Below are 17,078 nucleotides of genomic sequence, written 5' to 3' on the forward strand. Positions count from 1 at the left end.
TGTCTTAGCATGACAGCAGTTTTAAAAACAGGCGAAGAGTAGTGAGAACAATAGCATGATATAAATTATGTAAATAATTTTAAGAATCTTAGTACCATATTGGTATATGAAGTTCAGTTATACATTAGGAGAGCAAACATAGTGGTGAAGCAGGTTTTTTTTCCAAGAATACCATACCAGTATAGTTAAGAGAACAGTTAACAACAGTATATATAGGGGCGCCAGGGTGGCTCAGTGGGTTGAGCCTCTGCGTTTGGCTTAGGTCATGATCTCAGGGTCCTGGGATCAAGCCTCGCATTGGGTTCTCTGCTCAGCGGGGAGCCTGCTTCCCCCTCTCTCTGCCTACTTGTCCTCTCTCTCTCTCTCTCTCTGTGTCAGATGAATAAATAAAATCTTAAAAAAAAACAGTATATACATGGGTAGATTGAAATAGTATTAATAAATTAAAAGAAGAAGACTTTCAATGGTAATAATGGTAATGATTTTTCAACTCTTGAAAAACTTCTTGATAAAATATAACACCAATTCCTGACATAACCTCTCTCTGAATAGGAGAAACCTCCTATGAAAAGGTCTATGTATAAAAAATCAATAGTAAACATATTTACTGATGAAACATGAGAAAAATTCCCAATGTAATCAAGAAAATGTAAAAAATGCTCATTATTATTACTACTACTAAAAATTAAAGTGGAAATTCTATTCAAGACTATTAGAAAAGGGTAGAAAACATTTTTTAAAAATGATTGCAGGTAATATGGTTGGTAAAAAAAGGCGAAAGATTTATACGATCTGAAGAGAAACCAGAGTATATATATGGTTGGTAAAAAAGAAATCTAAGATAATCAACTATGAAACAATTAGAACTAATAAGAGAGTAAAATCGGTATTTAAAAACTCAATAGCTTTATATCTGAAATAATGAACTAAAGTGTAAAGGTAAAATAAATCCCTTCAGTAGTTCAAGAAATATGTAAATGCCTATAAACAAACCATACATGACATGTCAAAAACTTCTATTGAAAAAAATATATATATTTTAAAGATTTTATTTATTTATTTGACAGACAGAGATCACAAGTAGGCAGAGAGGCAGGCAGAGAGAGAGAGAGAGGGAAGCAGGCTCTCTGCTGAGCAGAGAGCCCAATGTGGGGCTCGATCCCAGGACCCCGGGATCATGACCCGAGCTGAAGGCAGAGGCTTTAGCCCACTGAGCCACCCAGGTGCCCCTGAAAAATATTTTTTTAAAAACCCAAAAAACTTCTGAAGTAGATCCTCAAGTTTATCCAACTGAAATAAAAGAAGACCAGGATATATGGAAAGAGACATACAATTTTTCTGAATACTATATTGAAAAGATGTTAGTACATCCATATTTATTTGAAAATCTGATGTAATCCCAATTAAATTCCCATCATGGAATTCAAGAAGATAATTCTCTAGATTATCTGAAGGATAAAATAGACTAGAATAACCTTCGTTTATAAAGAAGAGTTGGCCCATCAGATATCAGTACTGTTGTACTACAAAGACACAGTAATTTGGATAGTGTAGTACTAGTTTAAAAATAGCTAAAGTGCTAATGAAAAAGAAGAAAGTTGAAAAAGAGATCCATATATGTATATGGATGAACTCCAGTTCATGAAAAGTGGTGGCATTTCAGATCGATTAAGAAACCATTGACTATTCCAAGAGCTGTGTTTAGACAACTAAATTGTTTCTTAAGAATATAAGCATCAAAGGATAATACATAACTTGTATTATTACAGTCTTGGATAGGGAAGTCCTTCCTTAAAAAAACAAACAACAAGAATTCATAAAGGAAAATGTCGACAAATTTATTTATAAATTTAAATTTCTCTATCATAAGAGAGACTAAAGAAAATAAATAATACCACAGTGAGAGAAAAATAGTTCAATTGAACAAAAGGAATACTTGTAAAAAGGAAATATAAATACTAAAAAGAAATGATATTATGTCACTAATAAATGCAATGTAAACAATGAGTTATCACTTTTTACCAATCAAACTGGCAAAACATTAAAAAAAAAAAATCAGTCACATGCACTGGTGGCCAGGGGAGGAAGAACATAGCACATTCTAGCTCTGAATGTAATTTCACTTGGGTAAACCGTTTTAGAGGAAAGGTTAGTAGTGTCAGTGAAATTCCACTTCTAGGAATCCATTCCAAAAAAAAAAAGTTGGCCATAAATGTGAAGAAGGTTGTCCAAGGAAGGCAAATTCATGTTTGTTTGTTTAAAAAGTTTAAAATCAAGTAATACACCAATCAGTAAGGGAATGATTTTACAAACTGTTGGCATGTATTTGTGGCTTATTTAGGCAACCATTAAAAACTAGAAAGGGCCATATATTCAGGAATAAAAGTATTGCCAGAATAAATGAAGCAAAAAAAAAAAAGGATTACTTCACAGTACATTTTATGTTAGACGTGTGTGTGTGTGTGTGTGTGTGTGAGTGATTTTGAGGAAGAGGAAGACAGAGGAACTGTTAGAAGAGTGAAGATAATTTGAAGCTGTAACTTCTGTATTTAAAATTTTTAACATGAGAATGCATTCATGTGCTGTTTGCATAATTAGAATACAAAATTCTGGTATTTCGTAGGCAGGAGTTAAAGATGCTTGGTTTTTTGCCCATGTGTGTGGGACAGTGTCTCACAACTAAGAATTGTTCTGACCTTTCATGCTCTTTACCACATTATTTTTAGTCTTTCATAGGATTACCATAGTAAGAATAATTTCCTCTACAAAAATGTTATTTAAAATACTAATTTAACTGATCGGCATGTAGGCCTCAATACCACAGAACAGGGTTGAAAACACAGATATGGTACCAGAATACCTAGGTTCAAATCCCAAGTCTTCCATTCTACTTGTATGACCTATGACCTCTCCTGTAAAACAGGAACTGTTCTGAAAATGAAATGATTTAACATGTGTAAAGCACTTACAACAGTGTCCGGCACACAGTAAGCACTATGCAAATGTTAGTAGTTCTTGTTAATGCTGAAGGCATATATCTGCAAAATCTTCTACTTTACTCTTCTGTCAAGAAAAAAATTAGTTTCTCTTTTCCACAAACTGTGTATCTTGGCCCAACGATTCTCTATATGTCTTTCTCAATTCTGTATTACTCTGTATTTCCTTTCCCATATTCTCCTTTGTTTACGATAGTGTTTCAGTCCATCCAATTATAACTCAAAACTTTCTTTGTTGTTGTCGTCATTGTTGACCTCTGTCTTAGACAACATATACAAAGGTTGGAAGATATATTTCCTCCTTTCCTTCTTTTTTTTTAATCCTCAAGTGTTTTCGATTTTCTAACATGTTGGATATTGAGGACAATAAGAGCTCAAAAGATAGGTCAAATTCCTGTCAGTTTAGATGGTTCAAAGCATACTACTGTCAAAATTCCAGTAAAGTAAATATGCAGCTCAGTAACTTGAAAAGTACTTTAAACCAATGAAATTTTGCTGTAATCTGAAGAAAATACCGAGTCTATTCATCTACTCCAAAGCAGGCAGTGGGTCCTTTTACTATGTGGTAAACAGAGGTCTCTGATGCTTGATATTCTACAATACACTTGGCTCACTTCACATGAGTTGCCTCAAGTCTTGCAAGACCGTTAAATGTTCCCTGGGATATCCATCTATGTGAAAAACCTGTTTACCATATTCTGCACCTATAACCTAAAAAAAACCCACAAAGTAGTTTTTATACAGTTACCATAGGACTTGAGGGATCCTAGTACTCTTTAGAGAAATTTACCAAGTCTTCTTCACTGTTCTTGAAAATCATATCACCCTACCAACAACCGTGCCGCTAGCACTCTTTGAGTCATCAATCAAATATGTCTGCGTTAACACCAATATATCACAATCTGTGTGTGTCACTATTGCTTCCATGGTGATCTATGAGCTGGTGCAAGTCTCTTTATAGTTTATTACACTTCTTCTGTGGTGAGGTCTGAGTACTCACATGTTGAAATACATATCATTTTTCCCCCCACAGGAATCCATTCATTTATTCAATTATTTTTCCAGAAGTACCCCTTGCATGTCTGTTCCATTAAAGACTTTTTTTTTAAAGATTTTATTATTTATTTGACAGAGAGAGATCACAAGTAGGCAGAGAGGCAGGCAGAGAGAGAGAGAGGAGGAAGCAGGCTCCCCGCTGAGCAGAGAGCCCGACGCGGGACTCGATCCCAGGATCCTGAGATCATGACCTGAGCCGAAGGCAGTGGCTTAACCCACTGAGCCACCCAGGTGCCCCCATTAAAGACTTTTGATAGATGTATCACTTTCTTAGCATTGCCTTTGATTCATTACCTAGCAAGACACACTTCAAGAGGGTAATGAAATACATATCATTTTATTCTAAATTATTTTCCCTTAATTTCTCCTTTATGTTTTACTTAGAGGAGTACATGGATATTTTGTTTTAGTTGTATGTAAATACGGTTGTATTATCTATTGAGTTTTATCTCAGGAGAGTGTAAGGCATGACAAGACGTTTGTTTTAAAGAGAGGTTTTGGGTTTGACAGACTAAAATTTGAGGTTACTCAAATTGGAGGTCAGACCGGCCACTTAACTGGAAAGACAAGAGCTAGGGTTCAGGGAGGTTCATTTTTGCCTTACACCAGAGAAACAAAGAATGAAGAATTTAAAGGTGGAAGTGAAATCAGAGTGACCCAATGCAACCTCTTCCTCTGACACATGAAGAAGCAGAACCAAGGGATAGGATAAATATCAAATGCTATTTAGTGGGTGGACCTTGGATCAAACCTCAAAACCAGCGCCTGGGTGGCTCAGTGGGTTGGGCCGCTGCCTTTGGCTCAGGTCATGATCTCAGGGTCCTGGGATCAAGTCCCGCATCAGGCTCTCTGCTCCGCAGGGAGCCTGCTTCCTCCTCTCTCTCTCTTTGCCTGCTTGTGATCTCTCTCTGTCAAATAAATAAAATAAAATCTTTAAAACAAAACAAAAAAACCAGTGACAATTCTTCGGATAATCCTTTTAGAACACCACACTGCCCTCTAAAAGAGAGAGGGAATCAGGGTTGATAAAAATGGAGAAGATAAAAACAGAAGGGGCAAGCCAGCAATTCCAACTCCGGCAGTTCTTTTGGTGACTCATCTGTTAACCAGTAATATTACTTCTTAGCCGTGAAGGTTTGCTTGTAGCCAAGAGGTAAGTGATGAAGGATGTGTAAGAATAAAAGGACATGGGGGAAAAATGGAAAAGTTAAGTTCTGGAAACACTGACACATATAATTTGTATTATTTTTCCATGACTGATATGAGAATCAGCTACCATTATTTTCACCTTCTCTTTTAATTATAGATGGTTAATATGGATTTGTTCTGAGGGTCTTCACCTACTGGATACTTGGGATTACAGTGAAGGCCAGCTTTCTGCACAATGTCTCACAGGAAACATTTGGTGCTTATAATTGGTTAAAATGCAAAGTCTGTTGTGGAAAACCTTAAACAAAGTACTTCTCTTTGGAGATGGCCGAAATTCCCCTTCCTGAGCATGCCAGCAAGAAAGCAAATTTTGGTGGAATGGGAGAAGAAAGAAAGGGGTTGAAACAACACTGATCAGTTCATAATGGTATCCTTAGGGCCGAAGCCAGTATCTCAATCTGAGAGGCAATCAAATGTTCACAAAGGGCAACAAGGGAAGGGAGGTGGGAAGAAGTTAGGAATGAATCCATTCTTGGAACTTCTTCTAATATTGAAATGCCCTTCTAGAAGGCATAATGTATTGTTTTTTCCCCCAGGACTTTTGTGTGACTGTATTTAACAGATCTTACTGTTCCGGCTGTAACAGCAAGGTAAGTGTCGATCTGGTGTGGCCTTCATCTTGTTTGCTTGCTTACCTAGGGCATACACTGTTGTGATTCAACAAGGCCTTATAGCTGAAGCTTTTCTCCAGAAGAAAAATATTCTCTTCAAGGATATTTAATTAATTCTCTTCTAAGGATGTGCTTTTGAAGTCCCTTCTGTTCCCACTCTAAGCTAAGGAAACAGAGTTTCAAATGGTTAAGGTCTTAGAAGACTGATAACGAAGCAAATCTATAGTCTCTTTAAAATTCATTCATTTCTCAAAGCCATTTAAATTGCTCCTGCAGAATCTGAGCAAAAACGTCTCACCAAATTTAAGGAACACAGAACAGTTAAAGCCCAGGCTTATTTTTAGAACAACTGTCAGCAGATTTTTATCTGTATCATAAAGTGCCTCCATCAAGATCTTTTAATAGAATATCCAGAAGCATTGTCAGGTATTTACATAGTGAACATATATTTTATTTCTTGTGTGGTTTGGGCATTTACCACATACATTTTTCAGATTTTTCTTTCTCTCTCACCATAATGATTTCTGTGTGTGTATGCTTCTTCCTTGAGTAAAGGACTGAGTTTTCAGAATATAGGGACTGCCGATGAGTCATTACATTTCAACACCGCAACTCGAGACTTTGAAGGCCTTTCCATGGAGGGGCATACTAAAAGGTTCTTTTAGCCATTCTTACTGGTGGATGCTTGTCCTCTGGTCCCAGTTACACACATTCAAGAGCTACACTCCAGACTCAGCAGAGGTTAATTGCTGATACTTCATCAGTGTGGAAGATGGCAGGTGCAGAGGCCCCTACACTTGGCCGGCATCGTCATGTTCTGCGCTGTGCATTTTGATCAATGAGACTGTGAGTCTATTTTCAATAGCCAGATATGGGGAGAACAAAAACCTATCATTTTCCTCACCCCCCCCCAAAGTCTTCTACATTATTTAATGACCAAGAATGTCCTATATTCCTGCATGATAGTATTGTAGAGTGATGAGAGCTCAACATCTTGGGTTAGTCTGTGTGGATTTTAATCTTGGCTCTAACACTTAGCTACTACATAAACTTGAGCCTCTATTTCCTCATCAGTAACAGGCAGTTGATAATGATATCAAATTTATTGGGTTATTTAAGGCTTAAAATGGGTTAACACATGCATAAAGTGTTTAGAAAAGCATCTGGCATGTTACAGGCAAATAATTATTTTTAATGTTTAAATTCCATTGCTTATCTTTGATTTCACTTTCTATAAGGGGCAGAGACTTAACACTGCAGTTGCCATTGATGTGATAAGCCTTGGATTCACCATATCCAAAATAGAATTCATCATCTCCCTCTCCCGTGTGTGTCCCCCAAACCTGCTCCTTCTATTCTATTCTATTTCCCCAAACCTACTCCTCCTCTCTGGCTAAGGGTGTAGTCAATTCCCTGTTATACAAGCTAGAAAACTCAAAGACCTCTTCATTCCCTTTATTCCCTCTCCTTGAATCTCAAACTCAAGAAGTCACCAAATCTCGTCCAAATTGCGTCCTCAAGATCCTGCTTCAGGATTTTCCTTCATCCTCCCACGGAAACTACTAAAGCTCTCCCTATGTCTAACTACTCTCCCTTTTCCAATCCATCCTATGCACGATCACCAAATTTCTCTTTCTAAAACATAACCCTGACCACGTGGCTTCTACTTTTTTCATGTGTTCATTCTGTAAATATATATAAAGTAAAAATCGCTTCCTATTGTACTAGCTAGGTGCTGATGATACAGAAACCAATGGCTCCTGCTCTCAAAGGGCTTACAACCTAGCAGCGCAACAGATGAGTGAATAGGGAATTTTAACACAGTGTGATCCTACTATTTTTTTGTGGTTTGCATAAGGTTCTAAGACATTAGGGAAGAGGTAGTAGCATGGACTAGGGAGAGGGGTACAAAAAAAGGCTTCCCTTTAAGGTGTTAATTGCTGAAATCATCTTCATCATCACCATCCTCCTCCTCCTCAATTGCTTCCTATGGCAGATGGTGGATTCCAAACAGTCTGGCGTTCATGTCCTCCGTAAAGTAGCCTCAGGTGAACCTTCCAGCAGCTTCCCACCCTCTACAATCCAGGCAACATTTTTTTTTTTTTTTCCAGTTCCTCAAAGGAGCCCAAGTACCAGCACTTTTGTTTTCATGTCTTTGCTCATTTAGTTCTTTCAGCCTAGAATGGCCTTCTATTCCCGGATCAATTTTCAAAGAACAGCTTACATGATCCCTCCTCCTCAGTGAAGCCTGTTAAAATGCCCTCGTCAGAAAAAACCTATTTTCCCTCTCCTCCCTCACATCACTTCACGCTTCCATTAGCGCTTCTCCCAGTCTGCCCTGTTTTCCAGTAAAAGTATGCACGTGTCTTTTTCTTCCCCTGGACTGTGCACTAAAGAAAGCTGGTGCCATGTCTCATTCATCTTTCCGCTCCCCAGAGGGGCTTTTACAATAACCGACACCTAGGAGTTGCTCAGTAAATGCTTGCTGAATTAAATTGAATTAAACGGTTGAGAAGGCATTTTTACTCTTTGTGATCTTTGGGCACTTCCCTGAAAGGCCCTTTCTATTCAAAGGAGTTAACCTTTTGTCTGAAGATTTTCTTTTTCTTTTCTTTTTTTTTTTTTTCCCAACTCTGAGGAAGAGGATTTTCAACAGTAAGAGGAAAAACTTCCACTTAGCTATTTTAAAATCATGTGGAAACAAAGTATTACCCTTCTATGTTTCAGGGCTTTACAGAATGCTTCAGAAAAAATTCTATATACCTGAAGCCGGAAATGGTTTAGACATCTTACTTGGTTGGACAGAGAACAATGAATGAATTTTAGATTAATTCAAAAAACTGCACTGAAGCTGAGGTATTCCACGGCTTTGTATTTTCTGACTACGAAGTCTTAATTATTAAACATTTTGTGTTTGCGTATGCAGAGTTAAATAATTTACATAAAATATAGTCTAATGAATGAAGTAACAGTGAAAAAAAGGGCAGAAAGTTATAAGCTGGATATAAGTGCAAATAAGAGGCAAAAGGAGTGCAAAATACTTTTGTTATCATTTACTTATAGCATAGTTTTAAATTTTCCAAGGAAAGAAAAATAGCTTATTTAATTACATCTTTATAATGTTAGTGCAATAGAAAGTCCTAACCAGTCTTCAATGCTTGGGAGAGATGAGGAAACAAAGCTTGGCTTAAACTCACACAGCTAATGAAAGCAAGACTAGAGTCTTTCATCCTTGGCCATCAGTCCTCTGCTTGTCTCACTGGTGTTAGGTCTTGATACCTCCAATAAAGCATCATAAATTACACTCAAGAGTGAAACACACCACTTATAAGCTGAGCAAGAGATTCCAGCAAAACCATGTTTCTTATGTGTGCTTCACTTTTAATACCATTTTCCCATTCAGACTAATCTGTTGATCTAAGTGACTGTGTAATCACCTCTACCTCACATCAATGGTTTTCCAGAAGCCACTATAATTTTAAAGCATTAGAAAAATCAATCCCCCCCCCCGTTCCAGCTACTGAATGATTGCACAGAAATGTCCAGTTGGACATTGAATATAAGCTGTGGATTGTGTTCTGGAAGTGTAGGTCGGGGTGGAGTGGAGGCCTCCAGGGGCTGCTGATAGATTAGGAGAAGGCATTCCCTGATTCCTGGGTAACCAGGACAAAGATCCTTTGTTCTATACTTTCACTGTCAGCTGGGCTTCTAGAAGGAGGACAAGCAGAGTAGTTAAGAGCAGTGCGCTGGATCAGATAGCTTGAGTTTGAACTCTGACTCTACTCTTTAGTGCGACTTCAATCTCTATCAGTAAAATTGGGTTAAAAATAGTCATCTTCTTCCTCATGTCGTTACATGGCTTAAATGATACGATGTGTGCCAAAGTGGTTAGCAAAGATTTTTGGCACATCAAAAATCCCCCCAAATTTAGTGATCATTATTATTTGTGGTAGCCTAGAATTACTAATTTTGCTTTTCCACTTGTGATAACAGGAAGCAGAGATGGGGGTTGGGGTGGGAATGGAGGCAGGGTGACCGAAGAAAGGAAGGGTATTCAGGAGAAGAAACTGGAAGTGATTTTGGAGACAGATTCCCAAGTGAGAAATATTGCACAGTTTCATCCTGATCTCAGAATGATTTCCTTTTTCTTGAAGGAGAAAGGAAAAGAACTGGAGTGAAAGTCAGGGGTTCCCATATTGCTGGAGCAAGAATACAAGAAGATGAGGAGGAAATTGTTCATCTCACTGACTTAGCATTTTCATTCAAATGTCATCATTCTTTCAACCTTGAATAAAGAGAGATTAGCTCTGATAAAAATGCTCCTCTCTCTCCCTCTGAGCATCAGGCTGGGAAATGACCACTGTGGGAGTATGCTCTGCCCCAGGAGACTGTGGGCTCCCAGACTAGTTTACTCTACACCCACCTTGAAAGAGAGGACCAGTCAGCACCATCAAGTATTTTCCCAAGGGCAACGTGGCTTAGAAGGATCTCCACAGCTCCTGCCGCCATTCATAATCTCAAAGAATGAAAAGGACATGCTAGCATTCTATCTACTCATTGAAATAAGGAAAGCCCTCATAATGATGTTTATTAACAATATTTGTGTGACGCGGTGTTTCTTAAGTGCTACCAAAACCTTGGTTGAGAGAAACTAGCAAAGAAGGACTTTCTGAAGCACACACAGTCTCACATCCCATTTTTCTAAATACTCTTAGCTCTCCCCTGGATGAAACCCAACTCCGAGAGAATCATGAATTTATACTGCACTATGGTGACTTATAAAGTTGTTTGTGACTTATAAAGTTGTTCTTGTTAAAGTGCGATCTGGCATGATAACATCAGCATATATTAAGAGACAGCCCAAGGGAAAAAACATATAAAACATGTAACTGTATGAAAATAGTTGCAGATTTTATTCTTTACAGTACACAATGACCACTTTGTGACTATCCACAGGGGAAATGTCTATCATTTCCTAGTCAGTAGCAGTTGGCCTTCTGCTAAGCAACCGGTTTGTTTTTCCCTTATGGACACTCAATTCATTATGTGTACTCCTTTGCACTGGATGCTGAGAAATTTGAGCCAATTTTTTGTTTAATCTCTAAAAATATATCTAATAAAAAAACCCTAAAATTATTAGATATATTTTTATGTTCTTTTGGAGTTCTTTCACTTTTCTGCCATTATATTGTTTTTGACTTTTTTTCCTCACCATTAAAATTTTATTTTACATTGCTGTACTGTATGTTGACTTCAGTCATACTCTAACTTCATAAATCATGAATGAATGAATGAGTGGATCAGTACTTCTGATGATGAAGTTATACCATGATACTTAATAGGATAAAGAGCAGAGGGCCTATCAATGTAAGCAAAAATGTAGAGTTCTAAAAATTCATGTGACAAAGATTCTAGAAGGAGACAGTCCTTAGTATAGGTTCAACTGTTCAAATGTGTTGCATTCTTTAGGCCTTTTCCTCGTGGTGACATGATGGCTGCTGCAGCTCCATGAACTGTCAATCAAGCAGAATGAAAGGAATGGGAGCACGCAGAGCCAGTGGACAACCACCTGCATTTCAGTGGGCAACGCTGTGTCACACTGGCATCCACAAGGGAGACTAGAAAACACACTCTATAACATTTCCAATTTATAAAGCAGGAGAAGGCAAGTGAGTAGGGTTGGGATTAGGTACTGGTGTGTCAACATAAATTGTGTCACAGACAACAAGCATGGAGCTATAGCAATTTATTAAAATGACTCTAAACTTTCAACCATCAGTTTGGGTCCCAATATCTCCCTATTTTCTACTTTTTCAAAGACAATGTAAGCTCATGTTTAAGCACTTACATAACAGGTGGTTGTTTAAGGGATACAATACAGCCTGATGATGGAGAGATATTTTTTCTAGACAACTTAGCTGGTCCTGTGCCCTGTGAAACTGATCTCATTATGGAACATGGCACCAATGCATTAGTTCGGGTTCTGCTTTTCTCTCAGAAAAGCATTCAACCTAAAACTCTTTCAGTGACCCGGAGTATAAATAATCATGTACTTAGTTGTGTTTAAGTCAGGAAGAATATATGAATATATTTGGTGTTCCTTTTGTTTTTAGTCCAACTCTCACGTTCTATTCTGTAGCCACACCTTGGTGTTGTAGGAGTTGCTATGAAAAACCCATGACTGTTCATCTGTACGGAGTAGGCACTACCAGCTGGCTTGGCTATTCTAATATTTTAAGTGGAGGGGCGCCTGGGTGGCTCTGTCAGTTAAACATCTGCCTTTGGCTCAGGCCATGATCTCAGGGTCCTGGGACAAAGCCTTGCATCGGGCTCCCTGCTCAGTGGGTAGTCTGCTTCTCCCTCTCCCTTGGCCCCTCCCCCAACTTGTGTTTCCTTCCTCTCTCTCTCTCTCATATAAATAAATAAAATCTTTTTTAAAAATTTTAAATTTTAAATGGGACCAACTCCAAGCTATGAATCTAATGTTCTTCCTCAGTTCCAAGTAACTCTGACCATCAATTCCAATGGATTTGGCAGAGGTTCTCCAAACTCAGTTGATTTTTCTAATTCCAAGGTTTTGTTCAACACATAATAGTTGTACAGGAAATCCAGGTGTCAAGGGCATGTTTTCACAGCAACCATGTATTAGAAACATATGGGTCTTTAAGACATAGGCATAGAGATTCTTTAAAAGAGGAAATCAAAAATAGAATTAAATAATGAATCAATCACAATAGCTAGTATATTAACATTCTTGGGTACTCTAAAAAGAGAAAACACTCGTCTTACAAATCCTCTGCTAAAGTGCATAGAAAAGCACTTTGACTGGATAACAGCTGTCCAAACTAACTTCAAGGAGGAATTCCCAGAGAAATTCCCCAAATTCATGACTTTGTTGAGCTTGACACAGACTCAAGCAAAGCTTGGAATTTTGTTTAACTGCAGTATGTGAAGTTATTTATTATGGCTTGGTGGTTTAAGGAACAGTTTAATAACTAAAACTCGGGGGTTCCAATCTGTTTTACCCGTGTTTTTTCTCTAATCTCATATGAGGCATTTGATTCTACAGAATTACTTTCCCGGGCTCTTATTTTTGTTTTGTAGAGTAAAAATAGCTTTAAAAAATGGTAGATCAAATATACAAGTCATGAAAGGGGAGAAATGAAACTAGTAACAATGTGTCTTCATTCTAAATATAGACTTGTTTTGCCACTTAAATGATTTCACCTTTTTTTGTAGGAAGCACAGGGCCTTGGATGAAAACAAAATGAAACACTGTCTTTTTTCACTGAGGTTTCTGTCTGCGTCTAGAATGTCTACTATTAAAATGCCATTTTTTATTAACTATTGGCAGCATTGGGTGAACCCCTTAAAAAACTCTTTTGTATAAGAAAAAAGAAAGATAAGAAATCTCCTTCTTGATGAGTAGACAATTCTCCTTGGTTTGTGGGAAGTACTATTTGACAAAAAGAATCTGACTAAATGACCTTTTGAGCTCTGTGTAATCAGCCTTAGCAGAAAAAACTTACCTACTATATCTGAGTATGCCAATAGGCAAACACATCCCCACCATGTTTCTCTGTATGCAGGTATCTTTGTGTTCACAATTAGGGGAAGGGTTACAGAAAGGACCGGTGTCGAGAGAGAAGGGAATGAAAAAAAAAAAAAAATTGTGGCCAAATCCTTTAAAAACAGTAAGCCTGAGAAAAACAGCAGGAGAAGTATGCAGTGTCTTCCATGAAATTCTGCCAAAATTTCAGTGTCTGTTCCTTTTTGGTGGGGCCAACAGATCATCCTGGTGCGCAATGCACATGAAAGCCACATACGCTTATAAGATAACATATTTTAACCTTAAACAAAAAAGCGTGAAGAAAAGAAACAACCTCTCTAGAAATAGTTTCTCTTCTCTTATTCATTGAGAAAAACAGCAAAATTCCAAGAATGGGGAAAAATACAAACTGTGCATCCTGAAATAAAAAGAAGGGTCAACTTCACATGCTGGGGATAGTCAAACATTGTTTGCGTAGGACTGAGTCAACTCTGAAATATAGTTCCACAAAATTATAATTTTACTTACTTCTATATTAAATATTTCTGTGATTTTTTTTTAAGAGAGAGAGAGCGTGCACGCATATGTGGGCACTTGAGTAGGGGAAGGGGCAGACAGAGAGGGAGAGACAGAATCTCAACATGCTCCATGCCCAGTGACAAGCCCAACAAAGGACTGGATTTCACAACCCTGAGATCATGACCTGAGCCGAAATAAGAGTTGGACACCTAATTGACTGAGCCCCTCTGTGATGACTTTTTTGGTGATGATTTAAATATAGGAATATAACAGTCTTCTTTTATTGGTTAATTGTAATAATAATAGTTAATACCTAGAGAATGTGCCAGGTGCTATTCCAAGTGTTTTGCACTCAGTGTACATGTACTGACCACAATTTTACGAGGTCCTCATTTTCACAAGTGAGAATTTTAAAGCAAATTTCCCAAGAGCACACAAACAGTTAAGAGTTAGACCGTTAGGACTGAGCTCAGTCTGTATGGGTCTATAGTCCCCGCTCCTAACCTTGACAATGTACTACCATCTAAGAGTGTTTTATATTCATTGTATTTTTTTCTTTTTTAAAGATTTTATGTATTCATTTGACAGAGAGAAATCACAAGTAGATGGAGAGGCAGGCAGAGAGAGAGGGAAGCAGGCTCCCCGCTGAGCAGAGAGCCCGATGCGGGACTCGATCTCAGGACCCCGAGATCATGACCTGAGCCGAAGGCAGTGGCTTAACCCACTGAGCCACCCAGGCGCCCCATATTCATTGTATTTTTTAATGAATCACTTTTAGCCTAAAGAGTGGAAGGATAGATAGCATATTCAAGAAGACCAAAGCCATTAAATCCTAACTATTTCTGTTTAAGTCCCTAGCTTCTTTTGCAGAAAAAACAATTTTATGAAAAACTGCTAATCTCTCAAGATCCTAACAGCAAAAACCCAGGTAATAATGGATCTTTGGTTCTAACAGGAACATGTGTGGCCATGTTCTTTAATCATGTTATCACCAACTTTATTTTTGTATTAGCAAGCATTCCTCTAAAAAGCATGGCTCAGTGTTCCAAAGGTGTGCTGAATTCAAGGAAGTGCCAACCATTATAATCCCACAACATTCAGAAACCTACCCCAAAGAGTACTAGAGGCCAGCTTCGGTACTGTGACGTGGAAATGATATTAACTTATTCACAGGAAGGGTCAATGCATGAATAAGACAGATGCATGGATCCTTTAAAATTCCTGGAAGTACCTTGACTGTCAGTCTGTTGCCTATTTGCCTTCCATATGTCCAAATATAACTTCATAAGAATGATTATGTATCTCATTCTCTTTGGTTTCTGCTAATACCTACTGGCTCTTTCTAGGTCTGTTGATGGATTATTTCTGGTTCTACTGCTGCGTGTCAGAGGAGTGCTTTTCTCTGAATAGTGGAACAAAACAGTATGGAACAATATGATTGCTAACTATGTTTTCCTCTAACAAAAGGTCTGAAGGACAAAGAAGAACCACCGGTCTTAAAATGCTTTTTCAAGACTTAGGAGCCCAAAGTCTAAACATTCCCTCCCATAGGGATAAGGGAGTAATGCTCAGAAAAGCCTCCGGTAGATACTGATGACCTCTGGGAGTCAGACGGGAGTTGCTTGCAAGAGCAGCAGAGGGCAAAAGGCAGAACTGAAGCTGGAGAGATAACTGAAAGCCAGAGGAGGTCGAGTCGTGGGTGAGAGAGGAAGGGCAAACGGGGGAGAAAGGCATGACGGTGGATATAGGATAAATCCCTGCCAGGTGGTTCATCAGATGTGGTGTCTGGAGTGGGAGGCGGGGAGCCAGTGCTGTAGGTAGGATGGATGCCTGAAGCCTGAGAGAGCAGAGTAGTTATGCATCCCCACTTTGCTCATTGCTCCCGGGAGATTCACACAGACTTTGAGGGTCCAGCAACAAGAAACTCCATCTCTGCACTCCTAAGAATGTTTGCTTCCACAGGTACCACAAAGCTGGCATCCAATCTGATTTCTTTTAAAAATTTGTCACCTTGGGTATGTGTTGAATTTAATTATCCCCTCTTTGTATGACCTCAAGGCTGAATTAGGGAATTAGTGGGTTTCAGAAATGTAGCTGTCACCCACTCCAATCTATAATTCATCTAATATGTCCAGCTCCCGTGTGCCCCAGACTCACTTGTTCTTGAGTTCTAGGCTCTCGGCACAAGTAATTACATGGAGTCTTCTATTGGGCAGAAATGACCCGGCCATCACAGCTTCCTGGAATGTTTTTTCTTTTACATTCTGAGAACGTATAAACCTTTGAAAAAATTGTTTCGTGTCTCTGCAACATCTTAAAAACTATAATTTTTCTGCAAGCTACTGACAAGAGGAAGGGCATTCTATCTTGCATACCAGGGTACCAGCCACCATAAAAATAATAATAATAATAATTCTGCTCTGTCCAAATCCAGTAATGGATATCAATTACTTGGAAAACAGTTTGTAATTTAACTTACTGCTATCTCTTCAAACAACCTATTTATAATAAGAGTCACATGATATTCCAACTTTCATGCGGAGAGTGGTTTTCTGGGTTTCTTTAAGTGAGCTGACTTTCAAAAGATTTTTGATTGGTTCTCAAGACTGGAAAATGGCATTATCAACTTCAGGTCTAAAAGCAAAAAGTCCATAAGCTTTATGTAAACAATAATCATGACATGTTGTTTGTAGCATGTCAAAATAAACATAGAATTTCCAGTTGTGGGGAGATGGATATCTCAAAGTAGGCACAGTAGCATAAAATTAAAATTTTTTTTTTTTATTATTCTTTTTCAAGCATATGCTCATACAATGAATCCACACAGCACGGCACTTTACTACAGAGTTCTACTTATTGCTATTATTTTGGATAAAGGCCACCATGTGAGTTTATAAAACAACAAAATCACCATATGGCTCAACCCACACTTCCCTAGAGCAGTGACATTGTTTTAATATCTGCAAGAGAAACAGATATAGAGCAGAGCAAAGATCACAACCATCAACATGATTATTCAAAAATTCAACACATCCTAGGCAACTCAGGAACCTACTCAATGCTCTGGAAGACTTGACTGTTGTCAAAAACATTAGTAGAAGTCAACCAGCAGCTGTCAAAAGCAGTTTTGCAGTCAGG

General features: G+C 38.2%; 1 protein-coding gene across 3 annotated transcripts in view; it reads right to left on the bottom strand.

Moving 5' to 3' along the window:
• The window catches only part of DTNA (dystrobrevin alpha), a 355,640-nt gene that overhangs the window by 310,135 nt on the left and 28,427 nt on the right, over positions 1-17,078 (bottom strand). Inside the window, exon 1 of one of the 3 annotated variants that reach the window (XM_044243176.1) lies at positions 5,897-5,913. The exons of the other annotated variants lie outside the window; for them this stretch is intronic. The gene's annotated coding sequence lies outside the window, so the exon portion shown is untranslated. Of the gene's footprint in view, positions 1-5,896; positions 5,914-17,078 lie in introns of those variants that run through there. 3 annotated transcript variants of the gene reach the window in all.

Source organism: Neovison vison, chromosome 3 (genome assembly GCF_020171115.1).
Source record: "Neovison vison isolate M4711 chromosome 3, ASM_NN_V1, whole genome shotgun sequence".
NCBI lineage: Eukaryota > Metazoa > Chordata > Mammalia > Carnivora > Mustelidae > Neogale > Neogale vison.